Raw genomic sequence first — 19,958 nt, forward strand, 5'->3', positions numbered from 1 at the left:
TGTGTCCAAACTATATGTTGTATGTTTATGTAGCACCAGGGTCCTGGAGAAATGTTGTGCTGGGTCTAAGGTCTATTTTTTTCTGGACAAATTCAATTTCTATATCAACCTTCATGCAAAGAGGCCTATTGTGGGTATACCAGTAATTTAGGCAGGTGAGCCACTTCAGGCTCAGTTTCACTTTTGGCCACTTCACATTGTTCAGTCAGGCTAATATATTTAAGTGACTTTTGATAATAGAAGTACATTATAAGGAGAAATAAAAAAAAAAAAGTCTTTTTATTGGTAGCGTACATTAATCACATAATGATGAACATTACAGAATCCCATTTTGATTTTTCATGGAAAAAGGAGTAAATAATAATAATAATCATCATCATCATCATCATCATCATAATAATCATAATAATCTGACAAAAAAATATAAGAAATATATGGCACACATACACACTTAGGTTTTACAACAAAGGGTTGGGGGGGCTGTTACATTAGTCCTAAACATCTGGGTAAATTTGAGACAGTCTATATGTATAAAAATGCACACTGTATATGACTGGATAAGTACGAGCCAAGCACAAGATATTACATAAACCACTCACAACATTATTCCACCACTTGTCCCTAAGTTGAAGTCCCAGCTCCCCCTCCAAAGCACCCTTTGTTTTGGAGGAGGTTTGATCACAAAAATCCATAAAACATTTATAGATTTTAGAAACAGCACCTTTTTTGTTGCGATTTAAAAGTAAGCAAACTTTTCTATTGTTGGAGAGGAGAAGACGAGGGAAAGTCAGGAAAACATTTTCAGACAAAATGCCTAACTTAAAAAAATCTAAAGAGGTGGTTGGCAGGTAGCCCTTACCATGACGATAGATTAGCAAAACTGTTAAAGAATTCCTCCAGGTATAAGTCAAGAAAACAGTGTATACTTTGCTATACCACATTTAAAAAGGGAATCCAGACAGATGATAAAAAAGATGATAGTTACATAATGAACCTAAAGGAAAGTGGTTACAAACTTGAAACCTTTTTTTAAATTGATACCAGATTTTTAAATGGTTAAACACAACATTTATTTGTAACATACAAATAAATTTTGATTGAAAGAGAAGAATATATAGGCTTCTAACTTACACCATACTAAATGAGGTGACTCAACCCAGCACCATATCTTATGAATGTGTGCTGCCCAGTATTAAAACTGAAAGTTTGGTAGTGCCAGACCACCGCCGGACTTACATCTCTGAAGGAATGATTTACACACCCTGGGAGATCCCCCAGCCCAAATGAAATAATTAATCATTTTATCTAATGAGTCAAAGAAGTGCTTAGGTAGGAATAATGGGATTGTTAGAAACAAAAAGAGGAATTTAGGCAGTTTAAACATTCAATTTAATCACATTAATCTTCCCAATCAGAGGCAATTCCATCTCTGAGGATCAGACTTCATTTTAGTTATAAGTGTGGTGAAAAAAGACCTGAAAATATGTCACATTAATCCGAAGGTACCCAAATCCAGCATGAGTGATTTTGAAGGGCAAGTCCAGGTGCTTAAGTTGCAAAGCAGTTGTGTTGATAGGATAATATTCACTCCTCTGAAAATGCAATTTATATCCAGAAAAGGAGCTGAATGTATAAGAGTGGACAGGATACCAGGCAGACCAGATACAGGATCAGATACAAACAGCAATAAATCATCTGCATACAATGATATTCAATGTTCAACCCCATTGCTAATGACACCCTTAAATAAAGTAGAGGATCACAAACATAATGGCCAATGGTGAGTCTAATTATTGTGTCCAGCAGACAGTTGACTATAAAATGGTGTTACTTAAAGAAAACCCTTTCCCATTTCATGCTGTCAATAATGGCACCACATGGAATAGAAATGTCACAAGACCTGAGAAAGAAAATAATTTCTTTAAACCAGAAAGGTGAAAGCTACATGAAGATCAGCAAAGCTTTACTTATCAGTCAGAATACTGTAGCAAAAGTGGTACAAAAATTTAGAAAAGATGGAACTGCAATCATCTCACAGAGATGTCCAGGTCATCCATGGAAGTTAACACCTAGACAGGAGCGTCTTCTGCTGAGAAAATCGGCATGCAAGTTCACTGCAGTTATCTAAAGAAGTAGAAAGCCAAACTGGGGTGACTGTTTCCCGTGACACAATATGGCGTACACTGCAGAGGAATGGCAGGCATGGGTGCCGTCCACGAAAGAAGCCTCTCCTAAAGCCCAGGCACAAAAAAGCCCACCTAGAGTTTGCCAGGGCCCATGCTGACAAAGATGAAGACTACTGGGACTCTATACTCTGGAATGATGAGACCAAGATAAATGTTTTTGGAACTGATGGCTTCAAAACTGTATGGTGTCGCAAAGGTGAGGAATACATAGATAAATACATGATGCGTACAGTGGTGGTGGCAGTATCCTTATGTGGGGCTGCATTTCATTGGTGGCATTATGAATTCACAGATGTACTGCTCTATACTGAAAGAGAAGATGCTACCATCACTCCGTGCCCTTGGTCGTCGTGCACTTTTCAAACATGACTATGATCCTAAAGACCACTGTTGGATTTCTGAAGAAGAACAGGGTGAAAGTGATTCAGTGGCCAAGTATGCCTCCTGATCTGAACCCAATCGAACACCTATGGGGAATTCTGAAGAGACAAGTTGAGCTTCACTCTCCATCCAGCATCCAGTCTCTAAAAGAGGTCATTATTGAAGAATGGAAAAAGATAGATGTTGCAAAATGTCACCAACTTGTTCCATGCCTAGAAGACTTTGTGCTGTCATTAAAAATCATGGAGGCCATACAAAGTACTATATGTAGTAGTTTTTGTTGTGAGGTGTACTCATTTTTGCATCACCCTAATTTAAGTTAAACTGAAAAATGTGTAATCTAAGTTATATTATTAACCTTACTTTCATGTTATAAGTTAAACAGATGTTATATTAAACTTAGTCTTGTCAACATTTTGGAAATTGTTTTTGTGTTCATTGAGATATTGTTTAAAATGTTACTTTTCAAAGGGGTTGAAACATTTACGCTGAGCACTGTACACACCCCCAAAGAGGAAAGAAATGTCTCCAAAAGGGAGACAACAATACAAGAAGAAGAGAAAAAACATTGCTGCCACAAAACTGTGACATCAACTTGGAGAATAACCTAAGCTTAACCTGAACCTGAGAGATAGATGATTCCATAGAGTCTTAATACTTAACAGTAGGAACTTCCAATAATGATATACCCCATTATGTAACAGGAAGAGGGAGGAAAAAACACACTGATATTATGATATTACTGCAAAACAGAAGCTTATAAGATTAGCTTCATGTAACCCTCTGTTAACATACTGGGTAAAAGCACTACCCAATTTTCATCATTTTTTTATACTTCTTTGCCTCTTCTGCAGAAACAGTGTCTTTTTCAACACCCTTATAACTGATACGATGACGTGCCAGAAAGAAAAGACCATAACGCACCCCTTCCAGGCCACGCAATTGCCTCCTGACCTCATTAAAGGCAGCTCAAGCCCGGGCCACCTTGGGAGTATAGTCAGGGAAAACGGAGATCTTCATTTCTCTGACAACCTGTCAACTCTCTCTTGCTCTTGCATGCTGTAGAACATTCACACAGTTGCTATAATAATGAAACCTACTAATAACAGTGCGTGGTCACCTTGTTTTGGCTTCGGCTGGGAGGTTCTATGTGCTCGGTCTAACAGCGGCATGGGTCGTTGTGGCATGGGTTTTAGGGTTTTTACTGGCCATGATAAGGCATCCAGGTGTGAAAAAAGCATGCACAAAACACACTGGGGTAAATTTGTCAAAAAAAGTAGTCTAAATTGCACTTTAAAATAACAATTAACATGAAATCTGCAGGAGTCTTAAATCACATGTGTTATTCCATTGGCTGCTTAGCAGCGCCCCCATGTAAATTATTTTAAAATGAGGTATATGTAAGTAAAGTAAAGATAATTCATGTTTGTCATGTGACACTTCCAACAGTATTCCTGATGCATGTTGTATGTACCTTAATGTAATTCCTAATAATATGCTTTGGGCAGAGTTTTTAGGCTTCAGGTTTCAGCTGAGAGACATGGAAGGTGGGATGAATGCACAGTGGTCTGGGGAGTTGCAGCCGAACCACCACAGGGTTGACAACCTTGGAGATGGACAGATGAACCTAGGGGCCAGCTTCTTATTTTCCACCCTCAAAGGGATATGATGGGTTGACAGCCATGCTCGTTGTCCCACCCTGTACAAAGGGGCAGCAGATCATTTTCAATTGGCAGATTTTTCATACAATTGTACGAAAAATGACCTCAGTAACTGGGCTTGGGCTCGTCTCCAGGCTAGATCACAGCTGCTCTGGCAGAGGGTACAGAAGACTCCTCCTGGCTCTCAAAAAGTGGCCGCTGGTACCCATACACCACTTGGAAAGGAGTCAACCCTGTGGAGGCAGAGGGGAGAGAGTTATGTGAATACTCTACCCAGACCATGTTACGAGACCATGAGGGATCACTGGAACACCGGTTTCCAGTTGAGACAGAGGGAGAAAATGAACCATTTTAGAAAACTGATCAACAATAGTGAGAATGGTGTTATTACCATCAGAGGGAGGCAGACTAGTGATGAAATCTATAGCGATATGAGCCCAGGCGTCCAGCAGCAGGAGCTGTGTGTGGAGACTTGATGTCTTGACATAGAGTAGGACACCAGAAGTGGGATCGTGGGCATTGAGGACCCATCGTTCTATGTCAAGTCTGGAGATGTTAAGCCGGACAGACCAAGACAGGAGAAATAGTTGCCCTGAGAAATAGTGGGATCAGTCAAGAAGTGCTAGTAGATCAGAGGGAGTGAGGTCCAGTCTAGGCTTTTTTGGCAAGCATCAGTGTTTTGAATCTGAAGCGTGCAGCTACTGGAAGCCAGTGCAGGGAACACAGCGGTGGGGTGGTGTGGGAGAACTTGGGTAGGTTGAAAACAAGTCGTGCAGCTGCATTTTGGATTATTTGCAGAGGACAAATTGCATTCAGAGGTAGACCTGCCAGTAAAGAGTTGCAGTAGACCAGTCTCGAAATGACAAGAGACTGAACAAGCACCTGAGTAGCCTGTGTGGATAGAAATGGCAGAATCCTTCTGATGTTGTACACAAGAAACCGACATGAGCGTGTGACATTAGTAAAATGGGAGGAAAAGGCCAGTTGATTGTCCATGGTTACCCCAAGGTTGCGAGCAGTGGCTGAAGGGGAGATCATGGAGTTGTTCATAGATAACACAAAATCCTGGGCTGGAGATGAATCACCTGGGATGACCAGTAGTTCAGTTTTGATGGGATTTACCTGATGACCTGTCATCCAAGATGAAATGTCTGCCAGACACGCTGAGATCCGAGCAGAAGCCGTGGTATCTGAGGGAGGGAAGGAGAAGAAAAGTTGTGTGTCATTGGCATAGCAATGGTATGAGAACCTATGTGAGGATATAACTTTGCCAAGTGAGTGAGTATAGGGGGAGAAAAGGTTAATTATTGAATGTTTTGATCTATAATTTTTGTCATTGCTTGTTCAGAAAATGACTGATAAACAGATTACTACAATGAATCTCCTATTTCTATTTTAAAGGATCAGTGTGAAGAATTTTGCAGCATCTAGCCATGCAGTGTGAAGAATTTTGTAGCATCTAGCCCTAATGGGGTAAGCAGAGGAGCACACGGCTGCAAGGTGGGGCGGCAGCTCTTAAAGTGCGTAGCCAATCAGAGCAGCACTCTACTCTGTGAGTAGCAGTGAGAGTATCTTGGGGTGAAGCAACTTCCAGTGAGTTGTTAGTGAAATTGACGACTAAATTTACCAATGTCTTTGTTTGTTTTCTTCTTTTGTTTTGTACCAATGTTTCTGCTTTCCAGAGCCTTTTGAAGACAGTTGGACAACACACCACCTTGTAATCTGCTATGACCTGTAAGCTCCCAGGGACCTGCCACATCACTGCTCAGCACCACCTGGAGTTCACCCCTACACCCCTATAAACACCCTTTACCTTCTTCTTACCTCACCTCAATTCAAGAACTTTAAAATAAAACAGCAGTTTTGTTCACTGCATAAACACAGACTCTTTGAGATAATAGAATAGAAATAATCAGCATTATTAAGCATAAATACAAATCTTAATGAAGTAAAATAAACTAGTTAAATAAATTAATAATAACAACAATCAACATTATTATTATGATTATTGTTATTATTAATAAATAAATAAATAAATAAATAAATAAATAAATAAGCCTTGATACCCGATGACGCCTGAGATAGGCACAGGCTCCCTGTGACCCGAGGATAGATCGGATAAGCAGTACAGACAATGAAATGAAATGAAATGAAATGAAATGAAATGAAATTAATTAATTAATTTAATTTAATTTAATTTAATTTAATTTAATTTAATTTAATTTAATTTAATTTAATTTAATTTAATTTAATTTAATTTAATTTAAATAAATAAATAAATAAATAAATAAATAAATAAATGAATGAATGAATGAATGAATGAATGAATGAATGAATGAATGAATGAAAACAGAAACAGACAAACAGGGCTGTGTGGTCATAAGTAGCCCTACATGGCCTAGAGGGCAAAAGCAGGTTTTCTCCATGACACTGTCAATAAGAGGAAGAGATTGCAAGCACAGGTTTAGCTGACATACACTACTACATCACCTGATACCTTCAGCCAATCTAATTGGCATGTGTTCACGTGTTTTTAGGCACCACTTCTGCAAGGGCATACCTATAGCATCAAGTCATAACGCAGTGTTGAGTTGCCTGGAAATGGAACAAAATAATTTAGTTTTCTTCTGGAATTTTAATTCCACACTTATTGTTTTGTTGAAGGATTTAATGGTCTATTTAATGGCCCTACACCACTTTCAAGATTTTTATGGAATTGTACCGAATAGAATCAAAAGGAAATCTATGAATTATTAAAATATTTTGTTTTTGTTTTGATTATTGTCAATTTGTCAATAAGGTTGTGTAAGGTGTAAATATGATCGCTTGGTGATTTAGTATGAATCCAATTTGAATTTTACTCAAGACACTGTTTCTGTAACATTCCACTTCACCACCACACCTGCTCTTCCGCATTCCAGTCCAGAGTTTTGATCCTAACTCTGTGCGGAAGCACCCGCTAACATGTTTTCTATCTCCTTCTCTGATTACCACCAGTGTTTACAGTGGTACCTCGGTGTACGACCTTAATTCGTTCCAAAAGTCTGGTTGAATATCGATTTGGTAGAAAACCGAATTATTTTTCCCCACAGGAAATAATGTAAAACGAACTAATCTGTTTCAACTCAATGGTTGATCTCACAACTTTCCTGTTGGCAACATTGATGCCTGATTTACCCCTTTTCAGAGACATGGCTACTGAAATTATACCACAAAAGATAGCATGGGGTTATACAGATGACCAGCGTAAACTGCTTCATCTCTATTGTCTACGCCAGGGTATGCCGCATGGAAAGTGTGTGCGGCATGGGCATCACTAGGCCATTTTTAGGGGGGCTTAAACATTTCTACTCAGCCCCCCTAAAAATTCTGCGATTCTCCATAAACTGTACACAAATTGGTGATCACCTCAGTACCCTTTAAATTTCATATGAAAACAGCGGCAGACTTCGGCTTCTCCCAGTCTTTCAGCACGTTCTACAATCCGCAGACCGCAGTGTCCCAGAGCGAGGATCAGAGGACAAGTGTTTGTGTGTGTGTGTGTGTGTGTTTGTTTGTGTGTGTATGTGTGATCAGGAAGACTCGTATTTGGCTTGTTCAGTACTCAAATGTTATACACATCTATGCAATACAGTGGAATGCTGCAATACCATCCTACCCTGTTAGTCAAATGTTTATTTTATTTTATTTTATTTATTTATTTATTTATTTATTTATTTATTTATTTTTAATTTTTTACTATTATACTCTCATTGGGGGCTGAGCCCCCCTTAAAAGAAATTTCATTATTCAATATTCGTTGCAATCCTGTATGAAACAAGAACTGGCGTTCTTGCTGGTCGAGTCATACACCGAAAATACTCATTCCTTCTTCAATGTTTGTATCTCCCAGGACAACAGAACTCACTTCACAAAGGCACTCATTGACTCTGGAGCTGACCAAGACCTGATCTGTGCCTCTATGGCAGCCAAACTCAAGATTCCCGCCGTTCCTCTGCAGCATCCTTTCACAACCCAAGCCCTCAATGACAGCAGCTTCGAATCCATCACCCATCGCACTATTCCCGTTCAGTTAAGTGTCTCCAGCACACTGAAACCCTCTCATTCTTCAGGATGAAGAGATTATATACCCCAATTTTTCTGGGATGTCCCTGGCTAACTTGCCATAACCCACACATATTCTACCCTCTTCCTCCCCGGCTGAGGCTGGATTTTTCTTTGTTGAAAAGAAGGACAAATCACTGCGATCTTGTATTGACTACTGTGGACTTAATGACATCACCATCAAGAATCATGACCCATTACCTCTCATGGGGCATTGTATTTTCAACTTGACCTTAGAAACGCATATCACCTAGTCCAAATAAGAGAGGGGGATGAGTGGACTGTGTTCAATAAACCATATGGCTACTATGAGTATCTGGTAGTCTCTTTTGATTTAACCAGTGTGCAGGTCCTGATCAATGATTTCCTGAATGTCTTCGTCTTCGCATACCTTGATGACATCCTTATTTTTTCTCACTCTTTCAAGGAACATTTTAGTGAGGTAGAGAACGTGTGTGGAAATATGTAAAATGTGAATTTCACCAAACTTCTATCTTATTCCTCAGGTTCAAGATTTCCCCTTCTAAAACTGAAATGGAGCCATCTAAAGTCAAGGCAGTCTTTGACTGGCTCACACCTACACCTAGACAGGCACTCCAATTCAATTCAATTTATTTCTATTCAATTCAGTTTCAATAACTCCAATGGGCTTTACCAATCTCTGCAGGAAATCCATCAGAAATTATAGCACCATGGCTTATCATCTCATACTGCTCACCTCTTCCAGTGGAATGTGCAAACACAAGACAATAAGTTTGATCCCCATTCCTTCTTTTCATGCCGTCTTACACCCACTGAATGGAAGTATAATATTGGGGAACTTCTTGCCATCAAATTGGCCTTGGAAGAATGGAGACATTGGTTGGCGGGCGCCCCAACTTCGTTTTCTGGTCAGGACGGACCACCAAAAACCTTGAGTATCTCAGGTCAGCCAATGCCCGGCAAGCCTGTTGGTCCTTGTTTTACTCAAGGTTTAACTTCAGCATCTTCTGGCTCCAAAAATACCAAGCCTGATGCTTTCTTATAACCTTGATAACAGTGTGTTATTCATGTAACAAAAAGGGGCATGTTCCCAGATATTTTTTTTTCTAGAAAAACAACTCACAAAATTGATTTTAACTAGTTACAGGCTACAGTAAACAGACAGAGCAAGGCGCTCAGGAATTTGTGTAACTCATTGCCTGCCATGACACCAAGTCACTCAGCAAATTGGGCTGAGTCAGAAATACAGATGACTTATGATCAGGATAAGCTTAGTGATGAAGTCATGGTAAAGAGCTGTGGGTATATTCTTTCTGTTTGCATGTGTTTTTCAGATTCTCCTTTCTCATCCATCAGTCAAGTTTAAGTGAACTTTGAGTGTTAAAATAGGGACATTCTGCAATCTCTGAATGAATTGTAAAAACATGTCCCTTGACTGCAGATCTGTATGTCTGTAAGGTCAAACATGCCGAGGTAGGCAGGACTTGGCTTTCATACTAGCTGAAAGTAAAACATAAGTGAGACATGTTAAGGTCAAGAAGAACAATTAGTTACCGAACATAGCAGTAATGCTACAATCTTCATCCATTAACAGCAGCCACATACACAGGAATATTACCGTTTAAATTGAAACACAATAACTAATAGCAGATAGAAAAATGTTCGATCCTGCTTTGCAGCAAACTTAATGAAGTTTGCTTTCTGATTGTTGCATAAAATTTAGGCATCAGTAATACGTGGTTGGTGCACAGTAGGAGCAATCAAGGGAAAAAAAACTTTCAAGATGATGTGCCGCATACTCACAGTCTAATGATTTGAATGAGATGCACCCAACGTCTCAGAACATTACCCTTTAGAATATCATGTCAAGTATAGTGGTAGTTATATAATTACATTACATTACATTACAATGAAAAGTTACACAATTATGATTGATTTCCTAGAAGATTTTATAGAGAACATTCACATATAATCAACACTAGCCTTTACAACCTCCCTCCTTCTCCACAGCTGTGGAGATGTTAGCTATTTTGTTTTAAATAGTTACCATTATCTGCAACAAGAAGTGTTAGGATTTTTTGGACATTTCCCTGTCAGAACACTAGGGGGCTTTCCAGCAGCATGTGTTTTGTTCTGTGGCGTGTTTTTGTTTGTTTTGTGTCAAGTGTGTTTGCCCTACCTAATCCTTAGTCCCTTCCCACCTTTCCCTGATGTATTATTAATGTATCTTCTGTGGAGGCACTCGTTTTGTGACAAGAAGGTTGTTCACATTGCATTATATATTGTTCTGTTATTGGATATCTGAACATTCTGAGATGCATCCAGTGTGAACATCCTAAAATTGACTCTAGGTGTTTTCATTCATTGTATTTAGTTTTCACATTTTTACATCCGTTTACAGCAGAGAAGACCTGACTTCATGTTTGACTTGCAAAAAATATATTACACTATGCATTCATTTGGACTATTATTATGCTCTATATAATATGTTTTAATAAATCATTTGATCATAAATGCTTGTGGATAGATTAGACAGATAGATAGATAGCTAGATATGCAGAGGGAACTTTTGTAATTACACTGCAAATATAACAAAGCTTTTTTTGTATTCACCTCATGAATTAGATTTTTTCAAATATTGGGAAGCATAACCATTCGCATTTCAACAACCCCTCATCCCCAACATTCAAACAAAATGACACTGTATCACAGTGTTTCCACCGAACTGGCTTTCCACATTACCAGGCAGAATGCATTTTCTTAAAAGAATCTGTGATTTTCAAACACACATCCTGATATTCAACCAATATTTCTTTTATAAAACAGACAATATGCAGTTGTAATCATATAAGAATTAAAATTCAATGTTGTTGCAAGTATAAATAATTTTGGGTTTCTTTATTCTTTTCTGCATCCTGCAAGACTTACTATGAAACTCAAAAAGGTCCAATTGAAGCATGCTGTTAAAGTTGTGGCAGAATCCAGGCAGAGGAGTAAGTTAATGGTTATTTCATTTATTTATCATTTTAATATTAGTTGTGAATAAATCCTAAAAACGATCCTAATAAAAACATATCTAGAGTTTACACAGAATGGTACAAAAAACAATGAGTTAGCAATAGTTCTGTAAGTAGAAATGTTGACAAGAGAGGTCAAAGGAACATGGCCAAATACAAGCTGCCAGAAATTATATTATAACTCATATCAAGCAACACAGCATGCACAATACATCAAACATTCAAGTGGATGGTCTTCAACAACAGATTACATTATGTTCTGGTGCTGTCAGCCAAGAACAGAAATCTAAGGCTCCCAAACTGGAAAATTGAAGATTCTGGAAAAAAAACACATGATCTTCTTCCAGTCTTTCAATTCAAATTCAAATTTTATTGGCCAAACAAAGAACATCATTCAGTGAAATGTTTGTGCCATAAAAATGTAATTTTTTATAAACCTGAATTCACTTATATACAGATAGTAAATGAAAAATCTAAGGGATCTAAAGGATATTTCATTAAAGTGCAGATATGCACAGTTCTTTTGTGCAACATAATGTTGTGCAACATTAGGCTGATGCAGTTGTAGTGAAATTGCCAACAGATAACACAAAATAAATATGGGGTAATATAGATATATTAACAGGAGTGTAGGTGGCATGGGTGTTATGCAAACAAGTCCAGGCTTAGTCCTAAGTGCTGTCCTGGTTCAAGGGCCAAATGGCTTGTGGGAAGAAGCTCCACCTCATTCTTTCTGTGTTGGCCTTCAGGAAGTGGTAGTGCTTCCCTGACTGCAAAAGTAAGAAGAGTACATTCTTCTTGTTGGCTTTGTTCCATTATTGCTTGCTGTAGACATACTGTGGGTCAGTGAGCTCAGTTCAGATAGTATGCTCAGCTGATAGCACCACCATCTGGAGAACCTAACTATCCTGTTTGGTTTTGTTCTTAAACCAGGCTGTGATGCTTCCTGTCAGGATGCTCTTAATGGTGCAGTTGTAAAAGTTCCTTAGCACCTTAGAGGGCAGTTGTTCTTGGCTTTCAAGAGTGACACCTGATGTGGTCTTTTGCTGTTGTGGCTCACCTCAAGGTTTGGTGTGTTCTAAGATACTTTTCTGCTCAATTAAGTTGTAAAGAGTGATTATTTAAGTTACTCAAATGAATCTGGCCCATATGATATCATTCATGCCACAAAGTCATAGAGATTACATTTTTAACCCATTCTAATGTTTGATGTAAACATTACCTGAAGCTTTTCACCTGCATCGGCATTTACTCCACTGCTTCATAATTGACTGATAATTTGATGCGTTTGCAGGTGTTCCTAAAAAATGGTTTGTATAGTGTATGTGAGGGTCACACACCATAGAAAAATTACATGATTATAAAACATACAGTATCTTGTAATCTGGATATGTGGATACATACGGTTCACACACCAATGAAAAACTACACCATTATCAACAGTTTCAATTGCACTTAAATTCTAATTTCTACACTACTCACAAAAAGTATTTGGATTTCGGGTGAAATTTCAGGATGCACGTAAAATACACTATAACCTTTACAGGTGAAAACTAAGGTCAAACTAAATTTGACCTTCTCTGCACTTTTGAATGCACGTGTCCAACTGTTCAGTGTTTCAGTACTTCTTGCTGTTCTGTAACAAGGTGCTTAATGGCAAAATTCACAACTGATGTTTGATCCATGAATCAACCAATACATTTTCTGGTTCAATTAGAATTGTTATTTTAACAGTCCTCTTCATCATGCTGTTCACATTTTGACATCATGAGACCAAGATGACGCCTAACAATTGATCAACAGTACCTCGCTATTGCGAGGCTTCAAACAGGATGTTCTCAGAGGGAAGTGGCCACTGAGCTTAGAGTGTCATCACCAATTGTGACAGAGTTACAGAGAGACTGGAAGAGACACAGAAAGGCACATTTAAAGAAGGTGAGAGGCACCCAAATGTCACGTCAGACCATTCAAAACCATTTACATCAGCATGGTTTGCGTGCTAGTCGACCTGCAAGGGTACCTGACCACACCACCAGGCACAGGCGTTGGGCCAGGGAGCATTTACGCTGGACGAGGGACCAGTGGGCCTCACTGATGAAAGTCCATTCACGTTGAGCAGAAATGATGGCCGCCAATGATGTTGGAGACATCAAGGAGAGTGCTATGCATCAGCCACTGTTGTGGTGGTGTTACAGTCTGGGCAGGTGTGTCTACTCAATACAGAACTGCCCTACATCTTGTGAATGGTACAGTGACAAGCCAATACTACCTGAATAACATCATTAATCCAGTCACTGTGCCCCTGCATGAACAACACAGGCCTAATTTCATCTTCATGGACGACAATGCTCCAGCTCATTGAAGTTGCATCATTAGGGAACGGCTGCTGGACGCTGGGGTACCTCAAATAAAGTGGCCTGCACTTTCTCCAGACCTGAATCCCATAGAAAACCTATCGGATCAGTTGAGTCGCCGTGTAGAGGCTCGTAACCCTGCACCCCAGAACCTCAATGACCGAGGGCCACCCTTCAAGAAGAGTGGAATACCATGCCTCAGCAGACAATAAGTCAACTCGTGAACAGCATGAGACGTCGACAAATTATTAAGACATTGATATTTTTTGTTGTGGTATACCCACCACTGTTGTTGGCTTTGTTTCAATAAATTGTTTGAGATGAGGAAATCACCATTGCATGCTTCTACTTAAATGCCCTACTTTCATTATATAATATCACTGTAGCGTGAACATTTTCCATTTTCCATAAATTTCACCCAAAATCCAAATATCCATAACTTTTTGTGAGTAGTGTATCTATTCAAACAGCAGAGAGTGTATAGATGCAATTGTGTTTTTAACTATCTCCTTAATGTGAGTCATAGACTTAACAATATAATTGGTGTATTTCCACCGTTCTAAAGTAAACGGCATTGTTCCCTCCTCACAATGAATACATTAGTCAATTCCTAAAATACATAACCTTTTCCATCTATCATATACATTGGACTTCATAAACAGAAATACATTTAACAGTTATTTTATAGTTTATTACTATAGTTTTTATAGTATTTTATTTTATAGACTCACTAATGCCCTTAATATACAACTAAAAATAGATTACAGTCTGCACAAATACACTGGAAATGGTCTTTATCTGAAACCTTCTAAAAACCTGATTTAGGAATTAATCAGATTTGCCATGCATACATACATGCATATGTGTCGCTTAAGAGTTGGCTTCTATAGTGCGTTGTGATTCGGCTATCTAGTATGTGGGGGTCACACGCCGTTGAAAAATTACACGATTCGATAACAGCGCAAACCACGCTTGTTTATTTATCTATAAATTGAAGATTCATTGAAGCATCGAGAACAAATACGTTTATGCATAACATAAAAAACATTTACATTGTATCACTCTATATCATGGAAAAAAATCATTATGCACCACTCTGTTATGCAAACTGTAATATCACATTTTCTCTTTCCATGAACAGCAGGGGTTGAACAGGGGCAGAGCAGGGGCTCGGGTTAGTGCTGTAAACGTCATGCTCCTAATCCAGAGCGGAAACTCCTCCCGAATCCCAACTCCGGCAACGGAACGAAAGAAAGAGGAATACCGAGGAATCAGGAAACACAGAGAAACAATGCAATAAACGTAAGTGAATAAATATTTTATAGTAAACACATTCCACGATAAAACGATATTTAGGTTCTGGCGGATGAAAACTGCATAATCACTCTTAATCTTATCCAACGACTGGCTGTTTTTTTTTCCTAAAGAGAAAGGCCAAACGTTAGCCGGATTGCTAGTTGTTTAGCCTATATGTTAACATACTACTGTATTATTGAACTGGGTAATGTCTATGTTTTAATTAACCTAACAATTGCCCTCCAACGTAATATACATGAACTGCTAGAAAAAGCTTTACGTAAAATACTATTTTATTACCGCCATTATCTTTCCCATTAGAGTGAACTAAAACGCTGGCAGATGGTTCTCTTTCCCGAGAGAATCCTAACTGAGATGACAGTCACTGTAATAATTCCTAGTCGGAGTACTTCTGCTAATTATGGTCTTGTATGTTTGTTGTGGTTGGATACTTACACCGAAGAATGCATAGTGGCAACTGTGTTTATAAAGAGTCCATAGTCATAAGCAATATAATGAACAGTTTCCGGTCGGTTAGTAAAACTGCCTGGGTCGTTGTCCTAATTTTTGCTCATCGGAGATGGCAAGCCTTCTTTCTTTTTTCCCCAGCTTTTTTCGGCTTTTTGCAGGTACTATGTATTTCCTTACGGAAATGCAAATATTGTTTACTGTCAGTCAAATGCAGTCTTTAAAGAAGAATTTGACATCTTTTTTTCCACAACAAAGATGTTGGTGATTGTAAATTTTCACCTGCCTTACCACACATTACTCATGGTTGTGACCTTACAATAAAAATCAGAAATAGACTTAAGTTCGAACAGATGCATTGGATTTGGTCTTTTCAGTGGTCATTAAGCAATAAAATGGGATTTAAAAACACCATTTGATTTTTCAAGCGGCGTAAACATATACGTGCGTTGAGTCTCCGACGCGAGGTAGCATCTATGGTGCGCCATCTTTCGGTGATCTGGATGTGTACATTTCACTACACCATTATAAACAGTTCCAATTGCACTTAATTTCTTATATCTATTCGAACTAACTGGGGTGTGGTTACTTACAGCGGAGACTGTTTAGACTCAGTTGTGTTTTTAACGATTTGTTTAATGTGAGACTATAGACTTAGCAATATAATTGGTGTATTTCCACTGTTCTAAAGTAAATGGCTTTGTTCCCTCCTTATAGTGAACATGTTAGGGGTTATTTTCATCATAAGAAAAAGTGAGACAAGAAAGATGCTATTTTCTTTGGAATTTGATGCTTTTTTTCAGTATATGTATCCGCTTATAAGTAACCTGATTTGTATGTGTTTCTGCTCTACCAGCAGGATAAGATTTTATATATATATATATATATATATATATATATATATATATATATATATATATATATATATAAATGAATATCATTATTCTGAGCTTGTATAACCTTAAGTTGTTATGAGGATTTATGCAATTTAAATCAGAGCATCTTTGGAATACTCTGGATCAGCACATATGATGGTGTGTTCCAGCTCCAACCAATGTAAGTCAACGTCACACAGCTATTTTTGAAGAAGTAGATAAAATTCCACAAACCATAATCAAGAACCTGAGGTGAAGATATGTAATGATTCTATAGCCAGCTGGTATTCATGTTAGATGCTAATGTGCCATTTCTGTGTTTCTGACCAGTGAGTGAGCTTTATGAATATGTTTATGCTTTACGCAACCCTACTTTTTGTTTTGTTTTGTTCTGTGTAATACGAAATGATCACAGACTGTCAGTTTTCTCATATTTTGCCTAGCAAGTTAACTTGTAGGTGGACAACCTTTCTTTCCAGGGCAGGTGATGCATGATATTAATCTTAAGGATGAAAAGAGTTCTGTAATGCTACTGTATGTTTGAGCTTAAAATATCACTTGTGCTATGTATTACTTTATTAGATTTTCATTTTTGTGCTAATAGTTGTGGAGGGCATTGTATGTTAATAGTTGTGGAGGGCATAGTTATAGTGCAAATTCATAATAAATAATGCAAATTCATTCAAGTTCTTTGATGAATACAGCTAACTAATGGGTTTCTCAGTGCTAGTTGTCCAGTTACCACAAGTCTTTTATAGAATATAAGTGCAGATGGCAAATATGCCATGCATAAAACAGCATGTTATAGGGTTACATACAAAGAACTTTTAACTGCAATGTATTTTTATGAATAACAACATGACTTAACTGTACATCCCAGAGTCCTTGCATTTCTGATGTTTTATGAGTTATGACACTGATGACTGGGGGGGATCTCATCAGCAAGAAAGATGAGTCAGCATACAGGGAGGAGGTGCAACAGCTAACAGCCTGATGTAGAGCCAACAACCTGTCTCTGAACATCAACAAATCTAAAGAGGTTGTTGTCGACCTCCTTGGTGGTCACCTGGCAGAGAATCTTACCTGGTCACCAGCTCCATCAGCGAGAAAGCCCAGCAGAATCTCAACTTTCTGCAAAGACTGAGGAAAGCCCAATTCCCACCCTCCATACTGACAACGTTTTACAGAGAGAGCATTCTGAGCAGCTGGAGATGCATCACTGCCTGGTTTGGGAATTGTACCATCTCGGATCGTAAGACCCTGCAGCAACAGCTGAGTCTCTCTTCCCTTTATCATGGATAATTATACCACACCGCATACCCCTCATACTCACTCTTCACTTCTCCTGCCGTCTTGGGAAAAGGTACCAAAACATTCAGGTCCTCACAACAGTTTCTTTCCTCAAGCCATCAGACTCCTCAATACCCATAACTAAATTGAGCTCAAATGAATACACACACACACACACACTCATATTTAATATTAACATTATGTGTACAGCTCCACTCAAATAAACACTTGATACACTGTTTTGCACACTCATTTCAATGCTGTTTTTGCAAATCTATATTTAATTGGTGCCATCGCCTGCTGCTATTGTATGTTTACATATGTTTAAAATAATCATCTTATTGTTTACATTTGCTTATTTGCAAAATGGTCAATTACAGACTGTACACTAGTCGCCTATTTTATGTCTTGTATTGTATTGTCTGTCCACGGTCTTTTGTCTTGCACTGTTTGCACTAAGTTGCACCCTATGCACTTTATGTGGCTAGGACAATTTACTTTTCAGTCCTTAGCTCTGTGTATTATGTAGCTCTGTGGTCCTGGAGAAACATTGATTTATTTCACTTATGTACTGCGTCAGCTATATATGGTTGAAATGACAATAATAGCTTCTTGACTTGAGAGATAGACAGACAGTTGATTGTGAACAGTGCGTTCAATAATTAAAAAAAGAAAAGAGAAAAGTGATGAATAGCAGGAGGTCTTGCAGGTTGCTCTGGAGTATAGTGGAAGGGATTAGATCCGGTGGTAGGATTGTAGGATAGGATGAATTGTAGGATCTCTAATGTTGCAAGGGTTGAGAGATGTGACTGTGAAGTAGTAGAAGAATCCTGGCTGTTGTAATGTAGCGGTAGTCATGGCAAGTGAAGGTCTGGGGGGTTGAGCAGTGAGAAAACGTTGGTGGAGTTTTCAAAGATCCTGAGCAGAAGCTTCAAGCTTTTCCTTGTAGAAGGCAGTTTTGGCAGAAGTCACGTCCGAGGAGAATTTGGACGGGCATACACAGTAAGTTGCAAAGTCTGTGTTGAGTAGTGATTTCTTCCACTTTTTCTTCACTGATCTTCCTGCACAAAACATCTGACAGCCAAGGAGCATGACAAGAGGTTTTCCAGGGTTTGTAGTCAAAGTAGCCAGTCCTCTCCAGTGTACCAGAGCTTCAATGCTTCTTGGACTTGCACAGATAGGAGATGAGGTTGTGCTCTCTCAGCAGTTCAGGGAGAAGCCCAAACTCCATCCAGTGGCTTTTTTTTTCCAGGATGATAAAGACTACCAAATGAAGTTAGAACGTTACAAACATGGCCACCAAGGACTACAACATAGCCCCTCCATTGCAAACACTCTCATGTTCGCCCAGTTACTGATTGCACGCCTGGGCTCAATTACCACCACGACCATGTTCAAAGTACACTATATTGCCAAAAGTTTTGGGACGTCTGCCTTTACATGCACATGAACTTTAATGATATCCCATTCTTAATCCTAAGGGTTTAATATGGAGTTGGCCTGCCCTTAGCAACTATAACTCTTCTGGGAAGGCTTTTCAAAAGGTTTAGGTGTGTGTTTTTATGGGAATTCTTGACCATTTCTGTGAAAGCACATTTGTGAGGTCAGGCACTGATGTTAGACAAGAAAGGCCTGGCTCGCAGTCTCCACTCAAATTTATCCCGAAGGTGTTCTATTGGGTTGAAGTCAGGACTATGTGCAGGCTAGTCAAGTTCTTCCACACCAAACTTGCTCATCCGTGCCTTTATTGACATTGCTTTTTCCACTGATGCACAGTCATGTTGGAACAGGAAGGGGCTATTCCAAAACTGTTCCCAAAAAGTTGAGAGCATGAAATTGTCCAAAATGTCTTGGTATGCTGAAACATTAAGAGTTCCTTTCACTGGAACTAAGGGGCCAACCCCAGCCCCTGAAAAACAACCCCACACCATAGTCCCCCTTCTACTAAACTTTACACTTGGCACAATGCAGTCAGCAAGTACCGTTCTCTTGGCAACCGCCAAAACCAGACTCGTTTATCAGATTACCAGAGCGGGAAGCGTGATTCCTCACTCCAGAGAACCTCTCCACTGCTCTAGAGTCCAGTGGCGGCATGCTTTACTCCACTGTTCCTTTCACTGGAACTAAGGGGCCAACCCCAGCCCCTGAAAAACAACCCCACACCTTCTACTAAACTTTACACTTAATTATTGTGCTTCCATTTTATGTCATTTTGAGTAGGTCTGTAGAGTGTTTTTCAAATGCTTGGTTTATTCTGTCCACATGTTCCTGTCCATCTCTTGGCTAAAGTGGCTCTTAAGTGTCTTCCCCACAGAGCCAGAAGGAATCTGCTACTTCTGTTGTT

The 19,958-nt window shown here is 38.9% G+C and overlaps 1 protein-coding gene across 3 annotated transcripts in view; it reads left to right on the forward strand.

The window, feature by feature from the left end:
* Nucleotides 1-14,855: 14,855 nt before the first annotated feature.
* Nucleotides 14,856-19,958, forward strand: part of fer (fer (fps/fes related) tyrosine kinase) — a 36,831-nt gene continuing 31,728 nt past the window's right edge. Inside the window, exon 1 of one of the 3 annotated variants that reach the window (XM_058382487.1) lies at nt 14,856-14,987. The gene's annotated coding sequence lies outside the window, so the exon portion shown is untranslated. Of the gene's footprint in view, nt 14,988-16,398; nt 17,688-19,958 lie in introns of those variants that run through there. The other 2 variants (XM_058382489.1, XM_058382488.1) reach the window with 2 other exon arrangements.

The sequence above is a fragment of the Hemibagrus wyckioides genome, linkage group LG28 (genome assembly GCF_019097595.1).
Source record: "Hemibagrus wyckioides isolate EC202008001 linkage group LG28, SWU_Hwy_1.0, whole genome shotgun sequence".
Taxonomy (NCBI): Eukaryota; Metazoa; Chordata; class Actinopteri; order Siluriformes; family Bagridae; genus Hemibagrus; species Hemibagrus wyckioides.